The 24,697-nt window shown below is 44.3% G+C and overlaps 1 protein-coding gene across 2 annotated transcripts in view; it reads right to left on the reverse strand.

Moving 5' to 3' along the window:
* ERGIC2 (ERGIC and golgi 2) overlaps positions 1 to 24,697 on the reverse strand; it is a 278,318-nt gene that overhangs the window by 146,859 nt on the left and 106,762 nt on the right. The window lies entirely within an intron of this gene.

The following is a 24,697-nucleotide window of genomic DNA, read 5'->3' on the forward strand; positions in this document are numbered from 1 at the left end:
CAGAACTTGTACTCATAGGGGGTCCCACTCACCCCGGGAATTCCACCTTCTGGCCAATCGCCCTGGGGGCAGCACCCACTCCTGTGAGAACAGTGAAGAGTCTGGGGGTGATTATCTCTGAAGACCTTTCGATGAGACCTCAAATCAACTCGGTCACCTCATCCTGTTTTTTCCATCTTAGGCGGATACGCAAAATCAGCTGGTTTCTTACCAGGGAGGCCTTAATTCAAGTCATCATCGCCCTTATCACCTCCAGGCTCGATTACGCCAATACGCTGTAAGCAGGTATTCCCGCATGCCACCTACATCGGCTGCAGCTGGTGCAGAATCAGGCTGCCCGCCTGATTTTCCGCCAGCCTAGACACCAGCACGTCACTCCCCTCTTGCGCAGTCTTCACTGGCTTCCGGTCTCTAAGCGCTGCATTTTCAAGCTGGCATGTTCAGTTTTCAAAGCCCTCCCCGAGGCAGCTCCGGCATTTATCTCATCCGCCTTGACACGTCACGTCCCCCTCCGAGCTCTTCGCACTGCATCACTCAACCTTCTAGTGGTACCCAAATTCAAACGCAAAAAACACGGCGGTTTGAGCTTCTCTGTTTTGGCCCCTGTCACTTAGAACTCCCTGCCACCTACACTTCGTCTATGTCCCAGTTATGACTGCTTCCGCAGTTTATTAAAAACCCGGCTCTTCCAGTCTGCCTATAACTAACCCTCCCCATCCTTGATCACTGTATTTGTCAAGAGCTCCATGAAACCATTGGTGAAAGTGCGCAGTATAAATAATTTTAACGTAACATAACGTAACGTAACGCATACGTTGCAGTACCTATCGCAGAGAAGCGCAATTTTAAGGTGGACAAGTATTGGCATGGAAAGCTATATCAGTGGCTACAGTTAGCAAATTGTGTACTGGCTGTTTTGGCATTGCACGTCCCAAGTGGCAATGTTGAGAGGGCCTTTTCACAGGTAAAACTTTATAAGGGAAGGAAACCAAAGTCTCACTGAAGAATTATAGCATGGTGTACTACAATACGTTTGATTTGTAAAAATATATTTGGACCTCACATGCACTGTACATACACGGTCTATAAACCATGCACTATCAGTGCAGAAAACAAGCAATAATAAAAGCAAAACGCTCCATAAACATCGGAAACACACTGTTGCTGTTATTTTTAATGGTATTAAAATGTGTAACCACTGATAACTAGTGTTTTTGAAGGTATTTAAATCACTGGAAAACATTGAAAAAACACCACCAGAATTGACCTAAAATAGAAACTGAAAACAGGAAAGCCTACACATCCTTTGACATTATTACAGACAGTAACTCTCGATATTAGACTGGATCTCTCAGTGAACAGAAATACCATCACAGGCTGGAGTGTATATGCTATGTAGTATGCAAGGGCGAGGTTTCTGTTTGTTCACATTGTGAGGTCCAGGCTTGCTGTAAGGTGAATTTCCAGAGCGGCGTCTGCGCCGTCACTGCCAGCCCGCTGCACTCTGTTTGCCTACAGTTCTCCACTACCCCAGCCACTCCCAGGCTTCCTCAGGGGTTGAAAGGAGCCAAATCTTTCCCTTAGATTACAACCTTAGTCGAGCAGGGAAGAGCATTAACTATTTCACTGCTTTGTCTCTCAATGCCTTTTTTACTTCAAAAAAGCTGTGACATTACCTCTGGCCCTCGAGTGTAAAGCCACTGAAGAAGGCGATTTGCGCATTTTCAAAAGTCAATGGAGGTGCGCTACAAGTTATTTGTAGTATCACATCAAAGACTCTGAAATTGAAGAAGCCGAAGATGATAGTTCGGGGACGGGCCCCTGTTGTTGGGCGTCCTCCTGGAACTTGTTGGGCTAGTTCTACGGAGAAATACTTAAAGAACTGCAGCTGCAAGGCCTTTCTAAGTATAAGGTCTTCAATAAAGGGGTCCACCGCTGGTCACTCTGTGCGCTCCGGGACTCCCAGTATTTGCACATTGTTGCATTGAGCCCTACCTTCAAATTCCTCCAGTCGGGCTTCTATGGCTGGGTTCCCCTCTTGTAGATCATGGGCTTGGTTTGGAAGGGTACTGGTGTCTAGAAAGAGGAAGGCTGTAGATTCCTCCATCTCCTTGACTCATGAACTCATGGCGCAAAGATCCTCCCTTAATAGTGACACCTCATTTGCGGCAGAATCTGTGCGTGTCTCCATCGAAGATCGTACCCCCTTAATCGCCGCCATGATATCTTGCAGTGTCAAGGGTTCCCCATCAGTGAATAACGACACGATGAGCTGCGCTTGTTCAAGGGTCTTACTTGCAGGCCCCGTACCTTCAATAAGCACAAAGTTATCTAGTTTCACCTGGTTGGCGCCTCGTGCCCCTTAATGCCTGCCATGCAGTCACGGTGGAGGGTCGATAGGAAGGGGGAGAGACCAGGGTTACGGAGTTCTCACCGCCACCTGCCTCGTGGTAAAGACAAACCCCTCGGGATGTCAGCTTTCACGTCAAGTAGGTACTGCTTCCACAACTCCCACTAGCACACTCCTCTGCATCAATCACAAACTCACCCCAACTGAGGTCTTGAGCTGTTCAAGGGTTTAATGGGGCATCCATGCCCTAAGGGACTAGTTCCAAAGCCAGAGAAACATGAGACGTCAGTAATATTAGTGACTGGTTTACTACAGGCCGGTATAATGTTAGTGGAGGTCAGTGGAGTGGCACACCATGAGTTTTAGACTGGTCCAATAGACACTGCGCAGAGGGTGAACTCCAAGGACTCAATATTACCCCTCTGTGAGGGCCACACACCACTTCTTCCTGGCTCACCAGCTCGCCCAGTCAAGCCATCCTTTAACCGATGGCGCCTTGGCGCGGTGCAGGCAGCATCTCATGACGGTCGCCTAGCGGCGTCGGTGAGTTCAAGGATGCAGTGCGAAGTGCGGCGGTGCCCTCTGCAGTGCCTTCAGGACACGGAACCAGCGACGGACTCGGTGACAGGGCTGGCTGTTCTTTTCTTCTGTGCCGACTGAAACCAGCAGTTCCTGAGACAGTGCCCAGAAGGATGGGGAAGTATTTGCTGTTCCTGAGACTTCTTGAACAGGTGGCAAGCTCTACCTCAAGCCCTTGGAGATACTTGGTCAAGCAGGACACACACACAGTTCCTCTCCTTCGCAGAATCATCTACTGCAGGCCAACCCCAGACAGCATACAGCAAAGGGGCAGTACTTCTCCTCCAGCTTCTTCCATCTCTTCGCAGCGGCAGAGGTTTCTCTTGAATTCCCAAAAGTGACCTAAGGTTCAGGGGTCTGGACCCCAACATTTATAGTCCATTTCTCTTTGTTCTCTGGAGGCAGAGAGTGTCTGTGCTCAGCAAAAACCAGTTCTGTCCTCGCTGGCCCAGCTTCATGGCAGGAGGTGGAGACAGCATTGTCCAGGCAGACCAGGCCCATTCAGGTGTGAAAAACCTCCTCCCCCTACTCTGAATTCAGCCCATGTTTGTTCAGCCGCGCCCTGACTCCCCCTGGAAAGGCAAGACACACCTCACGCCCCCTGCCCCCCCCCCCCCCCCCTGACCCTTCCCCCAGTGTGGCTGTCTGAACAGAATGCCAATCCCCTGTTACTCCAAAGCCAGACAGTCAATACACAAACCGACAGAGGCATACTGGATGGCCAAGAAAGAAAATGCCTACCATCTTCTAATGCAAAACAAGAATATGTACTTAGTTTAGAACCTGTGCACAGTCTATGTTAAGTAGAAATTGTTATGCTGGGACGATTCGGTCTAATAACTCAAGGCTGCTTAAAATACTTAGTATGTAGTACGTAGACTCTTTGCCCTGCTGGAAACTTTTTGTGCAGTACCAATAAACTTGTGTTGAACATAATGAACACAAGTCATCAACTTTCACCTGCACACAGTTAATCTTCAACAACAAAAAATGTATAACATGTTGAATAACTCCACACACACACACATTATATATATATATATATATATATATATATATATATATATATATATATATATATATATATATATATATATATATATATATATATATATATATATATATATATATATATATATATATATATATATATATATATATATATATATTACCTACTGGCGGTCGCCAGTAGGTATATATAGTTAGGATTTTTTCTCTATGGGATTTTTGAAAATTCTATGTCTAATAACTTTGGCGTTTGTGGACGGAATTGGCTGAAATTGTCAGGAAAATGGCACATTTTGTTTCTGAGCAGCCCTTGAAAATTTGGGGGGGGTTCGTCAAGGGGGGGCCGAGAAAAAAGGGGGGTCCCAAAACGTGTTTTTAACATTGAGTTTTCCATAGGGCGGTTGGCCTCACTTTTAGCCCGAACGGCTGAATGGATTTGCACGAAACTTGGCAAAATTGTAGGGACTGGTAGCCCGATGTGCCTTTTGTAGGTCTCAATATATGTGCTCCAGTGGATTTTGAGAAATTAACGTTTAAAAAAAGATATATATCTGTAACAGCGGACCGGGCAGCGTCCCAGGACGCGTACTTTTCGCGCAACGGAGCTTTGTGAAGCGAAGCTGATTGGTTCTCTGGCGTCTGTCAACATTCCAAAAAGTCCGTAGCGGCCGCCATCTTGTCTCTCGGTAGGATCGAGAGACAAGAGGAGGCCAAAACAAAGGGGGAAATAACCATAAGGGGGCATAGTAGATCCTCGCTGACCCCCTAGGGTTGATGTGGAGGTTTTAAAAGGGCCCCGCGGGGCAAAAAAATAAATAATAATAATAATAAAACGGCTGAATGGATTTGCACGAAACTTGGCAAAATATTAGGGACTGGTAGCCCGATGTGCCTTTGCTAGGTCTCAATATATGTGCTCCAGTGGATTTTGAGAAATTAACGTTCAAAAAAAGATATATATCTGTAACAGCGCTCCGCTTCGCGTAACGGAGGTTTGCGAAGCTGATTGGTCATTCTGTCACTGGGCTATAGTTGGGCTACATCTGGCTGATATTTGGGCTACATTTGTTTTTTCGTGTGTCTGGCGGCCATCTTTGGGCTACATTGGGCTACATTGGGCTTCATTGGGCTACATTGGGCTACATTGGGCTACATTGGGCTACATTTGGGCTCCAACATATATATAGGCCAATGTAGCCCAATATATATTTTTCAAAGTTAATTTTCGTAAAAACCACTGGAGCATATATCTTGAGACATAGCAAAGGCACATCGGGCTACCAGTCCCTACAATTTTGCCAAGTTTCGTGGAAATCCATTCAGCCGTTCGAGCTAAAAGTGAGTCCAACCGCCCTATGGAAATGAAGGAAATGAATGGGTAATTTGTAATTAGCAAATAGCTAATCGCAAACTAGGAATGGTAAAGAATCGCTATTTATTCCTTAAAGTTCGCTATTTAGGAAATGCAAAAAACTTTTATGATACATATGGCGGTTCATCTCTAACAAGATAAGAAGCATAGGGATACATTTATGATGACTGGCGCATCACCAGGGATGTGTTAGTCATTCTGTGCCGCTGTTCCGTCACCTATGGTGTGCTGCATTTACAATGCGGCGCATCATGGGGCAAAAACAGCACAGATGCGTGATGTATCTGTGCCGTAAAGGTGGCGCATTGCTGGAGTTGTATCGCAAGTGTGATGAAGCTCCAGCAAGGGTCGGGGGTGCCCCTGTCGCAGGGTTTCTGTTCTCACACAGAACTGTGGACAGAGGATTGGAACCTCGGCGAATTAGGGTGTCCCAAAACTCACGTTAGTAATCAAAAACTCCTTAGCAAGCTAGGTACAGTGTCACATTGGATATAACAAACTCTCAATGTTTAGACAATCCAGAATATGAACTTATAGTACCTCAGGATACGTGGAACTCATGAACAGTCGGTCGTTATATATTTCTTAGAAACCAGAACATGGAGTTAAGAAGAACACATGTGTATTTGAAATGTTTATTTACTAATGCCGTCTTCTCAGGCGTAGTATCTTAGATAATACAAGTACACATATTATCAGTAGCAAAATTACCAGCATAGTTACTAGTACATAAAAAGCGAATGGTGATAGTATGTTAACATGCTGTAAATGAATAAGAGTTAGCAACACTTATAAGCAGCCGCGGGCCGTGGAGGGAGTTACGGTGAGGCGGGGAGGGGGAGAAGCAGGGTGGAGAATACAAGTACACATATTATCAGTAGCAAAATTACCAGCATAGTTACTAGTACATAAAAAGCGAATGGTGACAGTATGTTAACATGCTGTAAATGAATAAGAGTTAGCAACACTTATAAGCAGCCGCGGGCCGTGGAGGGAGTTACGGTGGGGCAGGGAGGCGGGGAGGGGGAGGGGCAGGGTAGAGAGGGCTCCACCCTGCTTCTCCCCCTCCCCGCCTCCCTGCCTCACCGTAACTCCCTCCACGGCCCGCGGCTGCTTATATCTCACCCTCCCTAATACACATATTATATTATTTGCTAAGAAGGTCTCTTTGTGTTGGTTTAGGGCGTGCCCATACTTTAGTGTCTTAGATTTGAAGGAATCACATTAGCATACACCAGCTCTCTCTTCATGTGAACCGCATCAACTGTTGTGTATGTGTGTTCGGCAAAGCAATATAAAACCCGCCTCATGCCCAGAATTGGCAGAAGTTGCACTTATGTTATGAGTATGAAGTCGTGGAGATCAGACCTCATAACAATTCTGTATCGTGTTGTTCTTGAAACTTTAGCACTCGCTGTACAGATATAGTTTAACAAGCAAAGCAGATAGTAGAGCAATAACATATTATTCTCATGTAAACCACGATGAACTACTAGGTGGAAAGCTAAAGCAACAACTAAGTGTCGTGTGCAGAAGTTGCAAAAAAGGAAAAATGGCGTTTAAACCGGTAATGAGCCCATGCTAACTTAACACGGTGTAAAGATATCCAGGACCTAGATGACACCTCCCCATGATCCGGAAACGAACTGAATAAGATAATAGAAGTGCCATCTCATGAGAGCAGATTGCAAGTTTATATGTGGACGGTCCGCAAGGTAAAGCATTAAAAACTAGGAAAATTTAATGCTAAAGAAAAATAAAACAGCCAAGTACTTTATCGAGTCTTAAGCCAATAGGCAAGGTAAATAATAAAAACTTGACAAATAAGTCAATGAATTGTCAATGAAATGCTAGTACTCAGCATATCAAACATGAAAAAGGTCTATGACAGAACTGTGTATGCAAAATAAGCTGCAACAGCCTCCAATAGGAAGTCACCGTCTTCATCCGAAAACAGTTCAGCCATCCAATTTAAAAGCGGAAAAGAACATACGTGCTCTCCCAGCACCGGATCCTCTATCACCATCAGAGGACAGCTCGGTGGGTTTTCAAGAAACCTCTGTTCCAAGAAAGACTGTGCTGCCGCCAATAAATTCCAGGGACCAATTAGTCCATGCATCAATGCCACAGCCATAATCCTTTCGCCAGGACAAACCAACTCGTGAGTAATGATAGGAGTCATCAGCTGATTAAAGTCGACGTCAGGAGAAACCGGTCCGCAGAGACACAAATCAATGGCCCAATCGAAATCACAGGTCAGGCAGTGAAATACAGGCTGGACACAGGTGAAGTAGGAGAATCGAAAAGATAATCCATATGCCGTGCTTAATATTGGCAACGGCATTGTGCCATAATATTCTAGCATGCGATTGCGGAACAGTGTCAGCAGCTGCAGGGTGGGAGGTTGCATAGGAGGGACATCCATATTTAAAAATGTAAAAAAGCACAAGAGCGTCCGCTGGTAATGCAAGTAAAAATGCCAATCCACGAAGCAGAGTGGAGAAAATAGAATGAAAGAAAGCAGGGATGACTCCAAAGATTTTCTCAAATGAAGTCACGAGACCACTGGTAACAACTTTAAAAAAGTGCGCCAGGGCCTTTGTGGAGGATGCGTTAAAGATAGTCCGAACCATCTTGCTGAAATTGAAAGGCAAATCTGAATTGAAAAGGGTCTGCACCTCTGTACGGGTGTTCGCTATGTGAAGCACGAAAGTTTCACGGGCCGAACTCAAGGCCACCTCTCTCTGAGACAAAAGAGCTCTTATTCTTGCCATGCCGTTGAAATCTCTCCCAAGGTTGGTATTTGTGGCCAGATTGAAAACTCCCTATGTTCATGTGTGGGAGAAAATAGAACATTTCTGCAGCAAATAACCCGTTCACTTACTGTTACGATAAAAGGAATACTTTTAATTAACTCAGAACAATCTTCATTATTGAGCATCAAATAACTACCATTTTCCAACAACTTGAACGTGGGGATGATAGCAGGAACTGGCGTGCCTTGCAACACGCAAGCCATATTTGGTCGGTGTTTGTTGCATGAACCGTGTAACTGTATGTGCCTACACATTAGTGAATGATCTGGCGTCTCAGTGCATTCCTCTCCATTCAGATAAACTTCTTGATCATCTTTGAAACATCTGTATGTGTATGGAAGCGACCAGACCTCATGAAGAAAAGCACTACCTAAAGGTTCATAACGACCTATTGGTATATATTTCATACAATTTGAAAACTTATATAAAGCAAAAGGCAGCGTTATTAAACCGTGGATAAGGCACGTTGCCAAAAAACCCGCAATCCTCTGCTGATGATGTCACTGAGCATGTCATGAATGATGTAATATGTGACATCATCAGCAGTGGATTACGGGTAATAGTATCTCTAGTTTACTCCCCTATAGCGGTCTTTCTTTTAACATAAGTGTCTGTTTCCTTCCCTTATACTTACTGTTTTTGGTTCGCTTCCGGTTCGCGTACCGGCGAGCGAACTGGGAAGCGAACTAAGAGAAATAGAGGTTGGCACAGTTCCAAATATTGTACCAATTTTTTAATAACGGGGAGGTAGTTCTGAAAAGAACTTTTTTTTTATTGTTTTTGTTGTTTTATATTTTTTTTATTATTTTTCAGAACATTTTTTTACTTTTTTTGAATTTTTCTGAACAGTTTTATATTTTTGGGGGTTTTTCTTGGAGGGGGCAATGAAAACGATTCATTGTAAAGGGCTCAACAGGAGCAACAAAACAAAAAAAAAGTATTTATTATTTTGGGCGTTTCTTACAAACTTGCATATGATAGTCAATAGCTCTGTTGATCAGAGTGATGCTTCTTTCTCCGTAGCAAATGAATCCATCGCAAAATACGCAGATGTGTTTTACTTCACCAAATCTCATTTGTATATTTGGCACCATCTCCCTGCCCTCTGGTCCCGTTACTTCCGGTACAACAGATCTTCTGGCCATAATAGGGAGATTATCTAGGTCGTTCCGAAACTGTGCAGCACTGTAGTTGTTAGGATGCCACCTAGTCATATGGCGATGCATTGTGTAGTTTCCGAAACTGTATTTTTTCTCGGTTCCTCTGGACAGTCTATCTTGACATATAAGGCAAGTTACGTATCTTGCATTTACTTTTTTCTGACCTTTGGGAATTTTAAAAAATTGCCAAATGAAGTTTTCTTTCCGGTGAGACGTCCTGGGTTCCTCAGGCAAAAACTGCCTCTCTTCCTGCTCTTCCTCGTCTTCCTCTTCTTGCTGAATTATAACTTGAGCAGGTGGTCCACTCTTCCTTGGATGTGGTGGAGGTGGTGGGGAAGCACCAGCTGAAGCTACTAAAGAAGCCATTGCTCAGTGATCACAAAGGGTCTTTCTCTCACAATGATGAAAGTCAGAGTGAGGAAAGAAGGAGGGATTTTCATCATTTGGGAAAAACAAGAGTTCTCAACCAATCAAAAGTGTTCATTTTAGATTATATGACCTAGTCTTACATCATTAGGAAACCAAAAGTGAAATGAACCAATGAAAAGTGTTATTACCAAGTCACATGACTTGCTGTGTTTACGTTAAGCGCTTTGCAGGGCCTCCCGGTTTGCTTCCAGAAACCTGCGCTTTGCGACTCGCTTCGCGTACCAGTTCGCTAACGTAGCACGTCATATGACGTATCACGCGACAACGTGAAACGTCATGCGGACGGGAGGCGTCACGATGTTGTTTTCTAACGCGGCACTTGCGGTAAAGAAACGTTTACCGGCTCGCGGTCTATTTCGCGGCATCAAGGTCAGCTAACGGGAAGCTTCCCGATTCGCGAAGCGGGAACGAAGAAAAAAAAATATTTAAAAAAAAAATTCTTCATAAACATATAAAATATATTATTGGATTTAAAGAAGAATACATTTTACAGCTACAGATATTAGCTGTTAAAAAACCAATGAAATTCACTGAAAAAACCATAGGTTATAGACCATATATAGTTAGGAATTAGCATTTACAAAACCTTGAAAATTCACTGAAAAAACCATAGGTTATAGACCATATATAGTTAGGAATTAGCATTTAGAAAACCTTATTTTACTCACACAAAACCATTGAAATTCCATATATAGTTAGTTGCACTAACTATATATCGCGCACCCGCAATCCACTGCTGATGATGTCACATATTACATCATTCATGACATGGTCAGTGACATCACTGATGACATCACTGATGACATCTCAAATGACATCACTGATGACATCTCAAATGACATCACTGATGACATCATGACACACCAATACCAGTTACTACATACGCACTCACTGATTCCTACGTCTACACACACATTCACTCATTCACCCATACAATAACTCATACATACAGTCACTTATTATTACAACACTATCATATGCACTCATACACCTATGCAGACAGTCACACACTGCCACTCATCCATGGAGTTACTCACACACCAAGTCAGTCCTGTAAAGAATCAATCACACTTCCATTTCTTCATCTATACAGTTAAACACAGAACACCATACTTCAGTGACATCACTGATGACATCACTAATGACATCTGAAATGACATCACTGATGACATCTCAAATGACATCACTGATGACATCTCAAATGACATCACTGATGACATCATGACACACCAATACCAGTTACTACATACGCACTCACTGATTCGTACGTCTACACACACATTCACTCATTCACCCATACAATTACTCATACATACAGTCAGTTATTATTAGAACACTATCATATGCACTCATACACCTAGTCAGTCCTGTGAAGAATCAATCACACTTCGATTTCCTCATCTATAGTTAAACACAGAACACCATACTTTTCACACATATACTAACACATACTTACTCTCTTATACAATCACTGATACAAGTACACATTGATATGCACAGAGTCACACACCTCCCAGCCAGCCACACACACACTCAGTCTTCCATACATCCAGTCATTCTTCAATATGTAAAACGTATTTAAACTTTACAAAAACACACAGACACTAGATGATGTCATCAGTGATGTCATTTGAGATGTCATCAGTGATGTCATCAGTGATGTCACTGACCATGTCATGAATGATGTAATATGTGACATCATCAGCAGTGGATTGCGGGTGCGCGATAAATAGTTAGTGCAACTAACTATATATGGAATTTCAATGGTTTTGTGTGAGTAAAATAAGGTTTTCTAAATGCTAATTCCTAACTATATATGGTCTATAACCTATGGTTTTTTCAGTGAATATATATATATATATATATATATATATATATATTATATTTCAAAAGTCCGAAATCAACTTAGCTTGCGCTCACGCTGACAACGAAAGATGAAAAAAGCCACAGACTCCGTGCTCTCGTTTTCAGTGCTATTTATTCGTGAATAACAGCCCACCAGTCGCCATGACGCGTTTCGCCTCAGCCGAGGCTTGATCACATATATATATATATATATATATATATATATATATATATATATATATATATATATATATATATATATATATACATACATATACATACATACATACACATATATATTTTTCTCATAAAAACCAAATTTTGCAGGGTTGTTATAGTTAGGAAGTACAATTTAAAAAACGTTAACGTCCCTGTAACCTTTGGTTTTTCCAGTGAATTTCTATAGTTGGGCTCAGACAAAACCAGTGAAATTTAGCAGTTATAGTTATGTGAGCTAGCTATATCTTTTGCCTCAGCAATGCACGGCTTATCACCTCATATATTAAATCACTCATGACATGGTCAGTGACATCAATGACGACATCTCAAATGAGATTCCTGCTGTGTCAGACTTACTGGAGGTAACAGGAGGAATTCTGGGCCCCCAAGAACCCTCATCATCCAAGAGGACTTCCTCGCACAACCAACAGTCCACCAGGAGGTGTGTTTCCAGAGTGGTGGAGAAAGGGGGTATGGCCTAGGAAGACCTCTAAGCAATTAGTCTGTGTGGGACTTACTGGAGTTAACAGGAGGGGTTGTTAGCCCCCAAGAACACTCTAGCTCCAAGGGGACTTCATCTCCCAATCAGCTGTGCGCCAGGAGGAATGTCTGCTGAGAGGACTTCGGAGAACACGCCCCCTCTCTCCACCACTCTGCAGACATTCCTCCTGGCGCACAGCTGGTTGAGAAATGAAGTCCTCTTGGCTCTAGAGTGTTCTTCGGGGCTAACAACCCCTCGTGTTAACTCGAGTAAGACCACAGTACATGATAGCTGAGAGGACTTCGGAGAACATGCCCCCTCTCTCCACCACTCTGCAATCATGTACTGTGGGACTTACTCGAGTTAACAGGAGGGCTTGTTGGCCTCCCAAGGACACTCTGCAGCCAAGGGGACTTCATCTCCCAACCAGTTGTGCGCATGGAGGTAGGTTTGAAGAGTGGTGCTCAAAGCGGGCGTAATGCCAGTCGTTCTTTTCTCATTCTTTTTTCGTATTTATTAGGGGAGGGGGCCCACCCTTTCCCTCAGCTGTTTTCGGCCCCAGGGAACCCATCCCCTGGGGCCAGGACATTTTTCAATGGGAGAGAGAAGCCGTGTGGCCCCCTCCCAGGGATGATTTCGGCCCCCGGAACCCCATTCCCCGCAGCCCATCTTTTTTTTTATAAATGTGTCTTGTTTTATTTAATTAAAGGGAGGGGGGCCGAGCGGCCCCCTTTCTGGGCCGATTTCAGCCCACAGGACCCCATCTTCCGACCTCCATTGTGGGTGCCCTGGTCCCACCCAAGGCACCCACTTACCACTGGTGGGAACTATGAGGGAAGCCTTAGGCCTCCACGGTCCCTGCCGACTCCCCACCTCCTGCAGGAGCAGGCATTGCTTTTACACATACGAGCTGCTAAACATGCCAGCTCCCTCTGTGTAAAAACAATTTTGCTCTGCTTCTAGCAAGCAAGAGCATTTTCAATGATCTCGCTTGCTAAAACCAGACCGTTTGCTATGTCTTTGCGGGAGCCATAAAGTTCCCACCAAGCCATAGCAAACAACTATGTCCCTGAGGTGGGCACCCCGGGACATAACAGGAGACGCCCGTGGGGCCCATTTAAAAAGAATATATGAACTTGGCCCCTGGCGAGGGGGTGGTGGTTCCCAAGGCGGGGGGAGGGGTGTGGGGAAGGTCAGAGAGGACCACCCCATACAATGAATAAGCCCTGGGGATAAGGGGGGAGGAGGCCAATAGTCCCCCCCTCAACCCCCCATTTATCAGTAATCAAGCCCTGGGGAGGTGGTGGTATGCGCCCCCTCTTTATTTCCAAAATGCCCCCAGGACCTGGCCCACCTGGGGGCGATAATAAACGAAGCATGGACCCCGTGCTTCATTTTTTTTTTTTTTTTAAATAGGCGAAAACTGCGGATCCCGCTGAATTATTATTTTTTTTTATGGTTTTTGGCCCTGCGGGACTCCTCAAGAAGCCTAGCGGGTCAGGGCTTTTCTATCCTGCCCCTTTTTTTCTAAAAAAATTCTGTGACTCGGCTCAAGCCGGTTTGAAGTGTTGGCAGCCAATCAGATGTCAGCATGAGATCGGGAGGGTTTGTGGTCCCACCATGTCCCTAGTCATACAAATGTGGATTTCAGACGATTCAACAGATTTACACTAAATAACAAAAAGGCACTTCCCTGGACCAGCATCTACCTACCTGCTGGAGCCGGGTCTCATGGTCCTATGGGGATTACCATGGTGAAAACAGGTTTTGGGACCGCCCCCCCTTTTCTCAGCCCCCGCTTGTCAGATCACCCCTAAACTTTCAAGACAGCAGCTGAAGTGAGAGTCATATTACTTTAGAAAATTTCATTAGGATTTGTCAAAAGGTGCCAAAGTTATTGGCAAATGACTTCCCATGGAAAGTAGGTCCTCACTATTAAGTACCTACTGGCGACCGCCAGGCTGTAATGTAAATATATATATATATATATATATATATATATATATATATATATATATATATATATATATATATATATACACACTAAGGGACTTGCAGTAAGTTAAAAAAAGCACGCCCCAGCACACCTGCTGTCTTTTGATTCCATACCGTGAGCAAGGCAGAGCGCCGAAACGTTGGAGAATGGAATTGGTGCTGCTTTAACTTGAACATTAAAGTTTGTCTGCAGTATTGGGCCTCACATTGTGTTTTTTTCCATGGTGGAAGGATGGGCTGCTCCGTGCCCATTGCGTGAGGCCACTCTGTAGGGTCAGGCTCCGGAACGGGGGACTCTTTTCGCATTAAATGGAGGAGCTCGACCCAATTGCGCTTCAAACCTATTGAGGATATGCTAATTTAGCGAAAAGAAAGTGCGAGGAAGAGAATCATGGCAGGGTGACTTCCTGCAATGATCGTGCTGCGATATGGACTTAATTTCGAGTCAGTAAAGAAAAGAAAAGAAAGAGACTGTGTTCCAACTCACCTGACTGTTTAAGGATTGCCCACAATAAACAATTGTGCCTGTGTTTCAGGGAAAAGTACCATTTGGCTGAAAAATATATCGGAGGACACTTCCGGCGGCAAAATGAATACTAAACACAGTGCACTATGGGACTTGCAGTAAGTGAAAAACAGTCGTTGGAGAATGGAAATGGTGCTGCTTTAACTTGAACATTAAAGTTCGTCTGCAGTATTGGGTCTCACATTGTGTGGAAGGATGGGCTGCTCCGTGCCCATTGCTTGAGGCCACTCTGTAGGGTCAGGATATATATATATATATATATATATATATATATATATATATATATATATATATATATATATATATATATATATATATCCATCCTACTGGCGGTCGCCAGTAGGTATATATAGTTAGGATTTTTTCTCTATGGGATTTTTGAAAATTCTATGTCTAATAACTTTGGCGTTTGTGGACGGAATTGGCTGAAATTTTCAGGAAAATGGAACATCTTGTTTCTGAGCAGCCCCTGAAAATCTGGGGGGGGGTTCGTCAAGGGGGGGCCGAGAAAAAACGGGGGTCCCAAAACACGTTTTTCCCATGTTAATTTCCATAGGGCGGTTGGCCTCACTTTTAGCCCGAACGGCTGAATGGATTTGCACGAAACTTGGCAAAATTGTAGGGACTGGTAGCCCGATGTGCCTTTGCTAGGTCTCAATATATGTGCTCCAGTGGATTTTGAGAAATTAACGTTCAAAAAAAGATATATATCTGTGACCGCGTCCCGGGTAGCGCTCCGTTTCGCGTACTTTTCGCGTTACGGAGCTTTGCGAAGCGAAGCTGATTGGCTCTCCGGTGTCTGTAAACATTCCAAACAGTCCGTAGCGGCCGCCATCTTGTCTCTCGGTAGGATCGAGAGACAAGAGGAGGCCAAAGCGAAGGGGCAAATGACCATAAGGGGGCATAGTAGATCCTCCCTGACCCCCTAGGTTTGATGTGGAGGCTTTAAAAGGGCTCCGCGGGGTGCACCCGGTTCGCGTAACGGGAAGCGGACTGGGGAGCGTACTACAAGGAAACAAGAATGATTGACTTTTAACTTATTTTATGTTTATAGACTTTTTTTTTTCTTTTTTTTCTGCTGAGTGACGTCTCGGCCTATCTCCACGGGATGCAGTCCCTACCATCTCGGCGTTTAAGCCGAGGGGGACCGGTAGTGTGGGAGAGATAACGTCTGTTAACGTTCGATTCGAAGGAAATCAGGAAGTGTTGATAAACATTGTCTGCGCCATCTTGCCTTTTTTCAAATGCCACACTTTTGTCGTGCACGGCAGCCATTTTAGATGCCTTGACCAGACCCACTCTCTGCACGCTGTCGATCCTTAGCATGGCTCCCCACCCTCGCAAGCATCTCCCCCAGGCACTGGTCACCCCCGCTCTCTGTCTTATGCATGGGCAATAAACCTCCCCCCATCTGCGCTGCTCTTCCCTGAGAATCACACCCTGTGCCCGCACGACACCTCCCTTTCGCCCTATTCACTACCGCACCCTCTGAAAATCCTCTTCTTCTGTGTCCGATTGTCCAGGCCGGTCCCAGGCCATCACCTAGCCCTGCAGATGGCCCCAGCTGTAAAGAATCACCCCTCTTCAAAGGAGTTACAGTAGATCAAGGCCCCCACCCGATGAGATCCGTCACACCACACGCGTTCCTACTATCTGAAAACCATCCTGTATTGTGATTGGGGAGGGGACCGAGCCTGAAGCGGAAGATTCGAGGGATGCCTCTTTGTACATCAAAGTTTTTACAATTATGTGTCACATTAAAAATATATAGCACTCCAACAAAGTAGTAGGATTATAAAACTTTAATAACTTATAAATATATACAACGCAACAAAAACAGTAAAAACATTGAAACATTTTTAGGAAAAAAGAAGCAACAATGGTCAGTAGCTGTGTTTTGTGCGAATAGTCCCAAGGCAGCACAACGTGCTGAGTTCTGGACGGCACCCAGGTGATGTTGCCTGGGTGCCGCACTGGTTTTGGGTATCCTACAATGCAGCTCCGAAAAACGGCGTGGGGCGTCCCGGGGGGTGGCCTCGTCAGTAGCGGTCTGTTGTGCGAATAGTCCCAAGGCAGCAGAACGCGCTGAGATGTGGATGGCACCCAGGTGATGTCCAGTAAGTTGCCGCACTGGTTTTGGTATCCTACAATGCTGCTCCGAATAACGGCGTGGGGCGCCCCGGGGGGGGGGGGGGGTGAGCGGCGTGAACGGGCTCGTCTGCTGAAGTGGGGCGCCCCTTTACCGTTTCAGTTGCCATTCCGCCCGCTTTTGGTACACTGTGCCAAAATCCGCCATTCAGGGGAGCGGCTGCCATGATTGCTCGCGGAATGACCACGACGGAGCCACAAGATGGTGGTGCTTTCATGTTCCAAGGTGTCGCAGGGCCATTTTAGTGGACCACGCCCAAATCTGAAGAGCCGGCCGCCATTTTGAGAGTCCTGTGGCAGCCGCCTATCGCTGCACCGCAAGAGCGGGAGCAACTCAACTACATGGTGAGCGAGACGCTGTAGTCGAAAGAGCGGGCGGTAAACAGCTGAATAGCGGAAGAGGCACAGTGTAGCAAAAGCGGGCGGAATGTCAACTGAAACGGTAAAGGGGCGCCCCACTACAGCGTGTCTTTAGGTGAAACGGATTGTGGGACAAGGTCAAGAATGGAAGAGTCACCAAAAGGCAAAAAGTTCCGCTTGACCCCGGGAGCCGGCCACCTATGTCGGGGGCGATATCAGGCCACACAAGGGCAACACGACTTGGGGGGGGGGGGCCGGAGCCAAGCGCCCCCTCCGAGTCCGCGCCATTACACCGTCCCTCGGGGGCCTCCGTCAAGCGGTTCAGGGTGGCACCGCATCACATTGTTTTCAAATGCAGTCACGTCCTCAAACAGCCCCCACTTACATTGAGAATAGTGAAGCTGTAGCAAGTGCAAATAAGCTTCAGACAGTGTTACAAGCACTCCTCAAAGTGATTTGAGATGTCATCAGTGATGTCATCAGTGATGTCACTGACCATGTCATGAATGATGTAATATGTGACATCATCAGCAGTGAATTACGGGTGCGCGATATATAGTTAGTGCAACTAACTATATATGGAATTTCAATGGTTTTGTGTGAGTAAAATAAGGTTTTTTAAATGCTAATTCCTAACTATATATGGTCTATAACCTATGGTTTTTTCAGTGAATTTTCAAGGTTTTTTAAATGCTAATTCCTAACTATATATGGTCTCTAACCTATGGTTTTTTCAGTGAATATATATATATATATATATATATATATATATATATATATATATATATATATATATATATATATATATATATATTCCACAAGTTGTCGCTTCTGGTGAACAGACGTGCACCAATAGTGTCCCGCAACAAAGAGCCGACCCAGAAGGTGCTGGTGCAAGGTGAAGTTTATTCTTGTAAAGCCAGCGCTGCCGCCATGACGCGTTTCGCCTCCAGGGAGGCTTGATCACATGACAAACTACACATGCTCTGCAAAGCTATTTAAAGTGACAGTGCAATCAATTAGACCATAGGCATGGACGAAATACTATAAAATGAAAACGCTACTATCGTGCAAATAATCAAAGAATGCCCAAAATAGAGCAAATATTTCAGTGAAAAAAGCACAATCCATAAAATCATATAAAGCAGATTTCATAGAAAAAAGAGCTTATTTACAAGGCAAAAAGGACATGATAAAAAACCAACAGAAGTATATACATGACAATTAGTATTATCTATGTACAACGGGTATTTTTCTCATAATCATGTAATGCCCCACGAGAAAGCAGCTCAATATATGTGTTTTAGCAGCGTTCATCCAAAGCCATATGGTACTAAATCTCAAAAGTAAAGCCCAAGTGGGCAAGTCGCATTCGAAGACTCAATAGCCAAGAAAAAGTGCATGAAGAAATAGTGCAAATATATCAATAAAGTGCATTTAGATTTAAAATTTCACAAGTGTTAAAAATATGTACCACAATATCACAAAATTTGTAAGAAAATCATTTCATCAGTAAATACAGTTATAAAATACGGGAAATGCCATATATCAAGAACAACGAATATTACTGCGTCCGGACAGGTCTTATAAGTGGGAAACTCCTAATTCCTAAAGACAGGTTTATAAATCCTCTCTATCATTGAGGCCATTGGGATTCTTGGTGTTGAGCTCCAGGATGTACCTCGTCTCAAGGAGGCGGAGTTTGGCCTCGCGGTCACCTCCCCTCCTTGACGGCTCTACACAATCAATCAGAAAGAATTGGAGTTTGTCAGGGATACCTAGATGTTTCTCCTGAAAGTGCCTGGCAACCGGATAGTTCTGATCGTGCCCCGTTATTGCCCGTATGTGCTGAAGTATACGCTTGTGGGCGGGCAGCTTGGTGCTGCCCACGTATTGAAGCCCACATGGACATTCCAACACATAAATGGCATACTCAGTTTTACAGTTAAGCCATTTGGAGATGGCAGTAGGATGTTGTTGAAAGGGGCTCTGGAAGTGGGTTCTGCTGGAACCCTGTCGGCAGGCTTGGCATTGTGGGCATGTCTTAAAGCCCTTCTTCAGTGCTCCCCAGGTTGTAGAAATCTTGGGCTCTAGGGTGTTACTAACCAGGATTTTAGACATGGAAGGGGACTTCCTAAAGGTCAAAATGGGTTTGGTACCTATCTTGTGACCAATTACTGGGTCACTGCGGACCAAATTCCAATTCTTAGTTACGATTTTACGTAAGGCCCCATGTTGACGATTGAATGTTAAAATGAGTCGTAGAGAACTCATTTGTCCCTCTCCTGTTGTTGGAATCACCAAGTTAGTTTTCCTGGATTTGGGGATTAATGCCTCTTGCCTGCTTATTGAGTTAGAACGTCTGATCGCTTTCATGATGTTTTCTGAGGAATAACCCCTGTCAAGGAAGCGCACTCTACATGCCTCCTGTGCAGCCGCACATTCGGCATCCGAGCTGCAAATCCTCCTGATCCGGAGCATCTCCCCAAAAGGAATGCTCCGAATCAGATGGGCAGGATGTTGGCTGTTAGAGTGCAGTATGGTGTTGCCAGCACTGGGCTTCCGGTAAAGACGTGTACTTAGGGCAGAATCCTTCACAAATATTTCCACATCCAAAAAACAAATCAATTCAGAACTTAAATTAGCAGTGAAATTAAGATTAACGTTGTTCAAATTAATCAAATTAACAAAGGCTCTGGCACTATCCTGATTGCCTCTCCAAATAATAAAGACATCATCAATGTAACGTAGGTATAAGGCAATGTTGTTACACATGAACTCATGGTGCTGGGTGGCGAGGACCTGCTCCTCCCACAGCCCAACGTATAAACACGCGTAGCTGGGTGAGAAGCAGGCCCCCATCGCCACACCCCTTATCTGATGATATATAACGCCATTGAAAATGAAAAAATTCTGTTCCAGGCACATTTTGGTCATTTCGACCAGCATTTTGTTATGTGCTGTTGGATGAGGCAAATCTTTGTTGAGGTAATAGACCAAGGCCTTGAGACCATCTCCATGCCTGATCGAAGTATAGAGAGATGAAACATCCAAAGTCATGAGCACCATATCGTCTTCCCAATTAAATTCTGCAATTTTACTGAGAAAATCAAAGGAGTCCTTGACAAATGAACCAAGGTTCCTAACATGATGCTGTAAAAAGAAGTCAATGTATTTGGAAACATGTTCCAAAGAGCTGTCTATCGCTGAGATAATGGGGCGTCCCGGCGGTGTAGCAATGTCCTTATGAACTTTGGGAAGTAAATAAAAGGAGGGGATTACCGGATGTTCTTTTTTGAGGTATCTAAACTCCTCATGCGATAAAAGCCCTGCACTTCGCCAGATCTGAAGCTTCTGATGTTGCTCGGTCCATGTATTATTCACAATTTGAATGTTACTCCTGCGGTAGCATGATATATCATTAAGTTGCAGTTCCGCTTGTTCAAGGTACATGTTTTTCGGCCAAAGGACCACGTTGCCGCCCTTATCGGCCTCCTTTACAATGATGTTGTGGTCTGATTTGAGTTTCTTGACCAGTTGGTAGTAACATTGATTCTGTTTCGAGATGTGGAATTTCTTTTGATTAATGGCGGTATACAGATGTTTCATATCTCGCACTACAATCTCTTGAAAAGAATCCAAATTGTCATGAGCCATGATTGGCTGAAAGACCGATTTGAGCTTAAAAGGTGTAATTTGTCTCCCAGAATGTTCAAGTGGTACTTCCCTCAGGTTGCCCGTTGAGGATTGCTGTTGTAAATCCCAAATAGCGTTAAAGGTCGTCTGGCTTTGGGTACTAGAAAAGGTCGGACTGGATACTGTTTCTGGTGGATTGGAATCCTTTGGATGTAATTCAAAGAATTTTTTAAGTTTTAATTTTCTTGTGAATCTGTAAAGATCCATACGAGTATCCGCATAATTCATGTTGCACGGCGGGCAATATGAAAGTCCTAGATTTAATACAGCAGTTTCAGCTGATGTCAGTTTCAAGTTTGTGAGGTTGATTACTGATTTGGTTTGGTTTTGCAATTCCTCCTTTGATTGCGCTTCCAATGACTTTGTTTGCCCTGATTGCTGTCGCTTGATGTTCCTGGAACGGCATTTCCGGCGTTGCCAGCGTTTGTGGTTTGCCCGCTGTTTTTTGGTGCGCGGGCTTTGTACGATCGAAGAGTTTCGCGCCGATCCTGACACAGGCAATCCACCTCCTGTGCCAAGGAGAGCTTGGTAAACCCCAAAGCTGCATCACGGCTGGGGTCCATCTAAGGATCACTTTCCACCGCCGAACTTAAGCTCGAAAAAGAAGTTGCAGGGAGCAGGGTTTCTTCCCTTGCTTGTTGGTTGGACATATTTGAACGCGCTTTGGCTTTTACTGCATCGTACTTTTTAGCAAAAGTAAAAACCTGTCCATTCGCATAGTCAGCTCTATCTCTTTCAAACTTGAATGTTTTCCTTTTCTTTATTATTTCTTCTTCCTTGGCCAGGCGGGTCATCATGTCAGCCCGCATTTTATTTATAGCATCATTGATTTCTAGTTTGGAGATTTCATCCTCTAATGCATCTATTTTTAACTGGAGCTTAATACGGTCACTTTCGGCGTACTTTACCAAAATGCGTAGATATACTTTGGAGCAGTCAAGGTTCGCCTCTGCCCATTCTGCTAGCATAGCAGGGTCCGGGTCGTCGTAGCTGGGGGCAATGGTGCTTCGCAACCCCCTAGGTACACGGCCCACCTCCAAATAACGAGAGAGAGACCGATGCTCCCACCACTTTGACTGCTCTGCACGCATTAGCCGCTCCAGTTTTTTGAAGAGGTCTCTGATTGTGGAAGTTCCCGTTTCCTGTATTGTAGGTGTGGCACTAATTGATCCCCCAGCCGGGGAATCAAGAAACATGGATTCTGCTGCCTGTGCTCTATTGCGTAGTCTGTCGGCGGCCATATTATAAACCGCTATTAGGTATATATATTTAGGATTTTCTTTTTCTCTATGGGATTTTTGAAAATTCTATGTCTAATAACTTTGGCGTTTGTGGACGGAATTGGCTGAAATTTTCAGGAAAATGGAACATTTTGTTTCTGAGTAGCCACTGAAAATTTGGGGGGGGGTTTGTCAAGGGGGGGCTGAGAAAAAAGGGGGGTCCCAAAATCGTGTTTTTCCCATGTTAATTTCCATAGGGCGGTTGGCCTCACTTTTAGCCCGAACGGCTGAATGGATTTCCACGAAACTTGGCAAAATTGTAGATATTGTTTGCCCGATGTGCCTTTGCTAGGTCTCAAGATATATGCTCCTGTGAATTTTGAGTAAATTAGGTTTAAAAAAAGATATATATCTAGAGCCGCGCCCAGGTGCGCGTACCGGGGAGCGCTCCGGGCACGCCACGCGACTTGCACACGGCAAGCTGATTGGTTCTCGGGTGTCTGTAAACATTCGAAACAGTCCGCAGCGGCCGCCATCTTGTGTCTCGGTAGGATTGAGACACAAGAGGAGGCAAAAATGAAAGGGGGAAATGAGCAAAAGGGGGCAGGGTACACCCCCCTGACCCCCTAGTTTTGATGTGGGGGCCATAAAAGGGTCCCGCGGGTAAAAAAAAAATTTTTTTAAAAATTCGATTTTCGCGGGGGGAGCGCCAGGTACGCGCACCGGGGAGCGTACGGGGGAGCGTACCATGGAGATAAAAAATGACACTTTTTTTTAAAAAAAAATAGCATTTTTTTATAAATTGGAGGTAGTTCTGAAAAGAACTTTTTTTTTGTTTTTGTTGTTTTATATTTTTTTAGACTTTTTAAAACGATTTTATATTTTTTTGGGATTTTTGTCAGGGGAAAAACAAAAACAGGGATTCCAAAACTGCTCAACAGGAGCAAAAAAATTTGAAAATTTAGGGACTGGCAGGGCAGCGGTGTTGCTGTTTCTTTATGGCAATGAGTTCAACATTCTGCTCCCCATAGCAGAGCAGTTCGTCACACTCCGTGCACAGAAATTTGATGCCTGCAAACACCGGCTGAATGTTAGGGACCATTCTTCCACGGGGTGGTCCCGAAGGTGTTGCTCCACCAGTGGAGGTGCTGCCGCCATCTGTGGGTAAATTCCGTGCCAGCTCTCTGACACTCTCCCTGGCAAAGTTGTTAGGGTGTCTTCTTTTCACATGCCTGATTAAATTAGCATTTCCAAAACTATATTTTTTCAGAGGATTGCCTCTGGATAAACTACTACCACAAATTTTGCAGGTTACTTTTGGAGCGTTGACTTTTTTTTGTCCTTCAGGGATGTCATAAAATTTCCAAATGAAATGTTTTTTTTTCTTCTGCTGAGGAGGGTCCTCATCTAAAAATCCGTCTGAATCACTGCTGGATGACTCTCTTGCAGCCATTGCTGTAGATCAGAAAAGTAGGAGATGAACAAAGTAAACAGAACAGCTCTTGCTCTCTCCAAGTACAAAGCAATAGTGAGAGAAATGGGTGGGTTTCACACAATTTGGAAAAAAAAAAAGTTCTGAACCAATGAAAAGTCTTATTTTAAAGTCACATGGTTTGACGCGCTTACGCTACGCGGCCCGGGGCGCGTCCCGGGGCGTGTTTCGTAAGCGCATCAGGGCGTTTACGTTGCGCAATCGTATGCGCTTCCGGGTGCGCTTACGCGGTGCGTCGTAAGACGCATCTCGCGGCTACGCGATACGTGTCTTATGACGCAAGGCGTGGCGGCTACGCAATACGTCACGATGTTGTTTTCGTTCGCGGCAATAGCGCTATCGGGACGCTCATCAGTACGCGCCCCGGGGCGCGCCGCAAGATTGCGCTTACCCGTGCGTTCACCGGTCCGCGCCCCAGGAGCGCACCAAAAAGAATAAAAAAAAAAAATGACAATTATACAATATAAAATTCGATTTAAAATGTATTATTTTTTAAAACTATAAAGATTTGCTATTAAAAAACCTATGAAATTCACTGAAAAAACCATAGGTTATAGACCATATATAGTTAGGAATTAGCATTTACAAAACCTTGAAAATTCACTGAAAAAACCATAGGTTATAGACCATATATAGTTAGGAATTAGCATTTACAAAACCTTATTTTACTCACACAAAACCATTGAAATTCCATATATAGTTAGTTGCACTAACTATATATCGCGCACCCGCAATCCACTGCTGATGATGTCACATATTACATCATTCATGACATGGTCAGTGACATCACTGATGACATCACTGATGACATCTCAAATGACATCACTGATGACATCACTGATGACATCTCATTTGACATTACTGATCACATCACTGATGACATCATTCATGTGATGATACAATGAACCTCTTCAGACTCTAATATAACCTTAGATACACTCAGTGTAAACAGACACTCACAGACTGTCACTCATCCATGGAGTTACACACACACCTAGTCA

This window comes from Lissotriton helveticus, chromosome 1_1 (assembly GCF_964261635.1).
Source record: "Lissotriton helveticus chromosome 1_1, aLisHel1.1, whole genome shotgun sequence".
Classification (NCBI taxonomy): domain Eukaryota; kingdom Metazoa; phylum Chordata; class Amphibia; order Caudata; family Salamandridae; genus Lissotriton; species Lissotriton helveticus.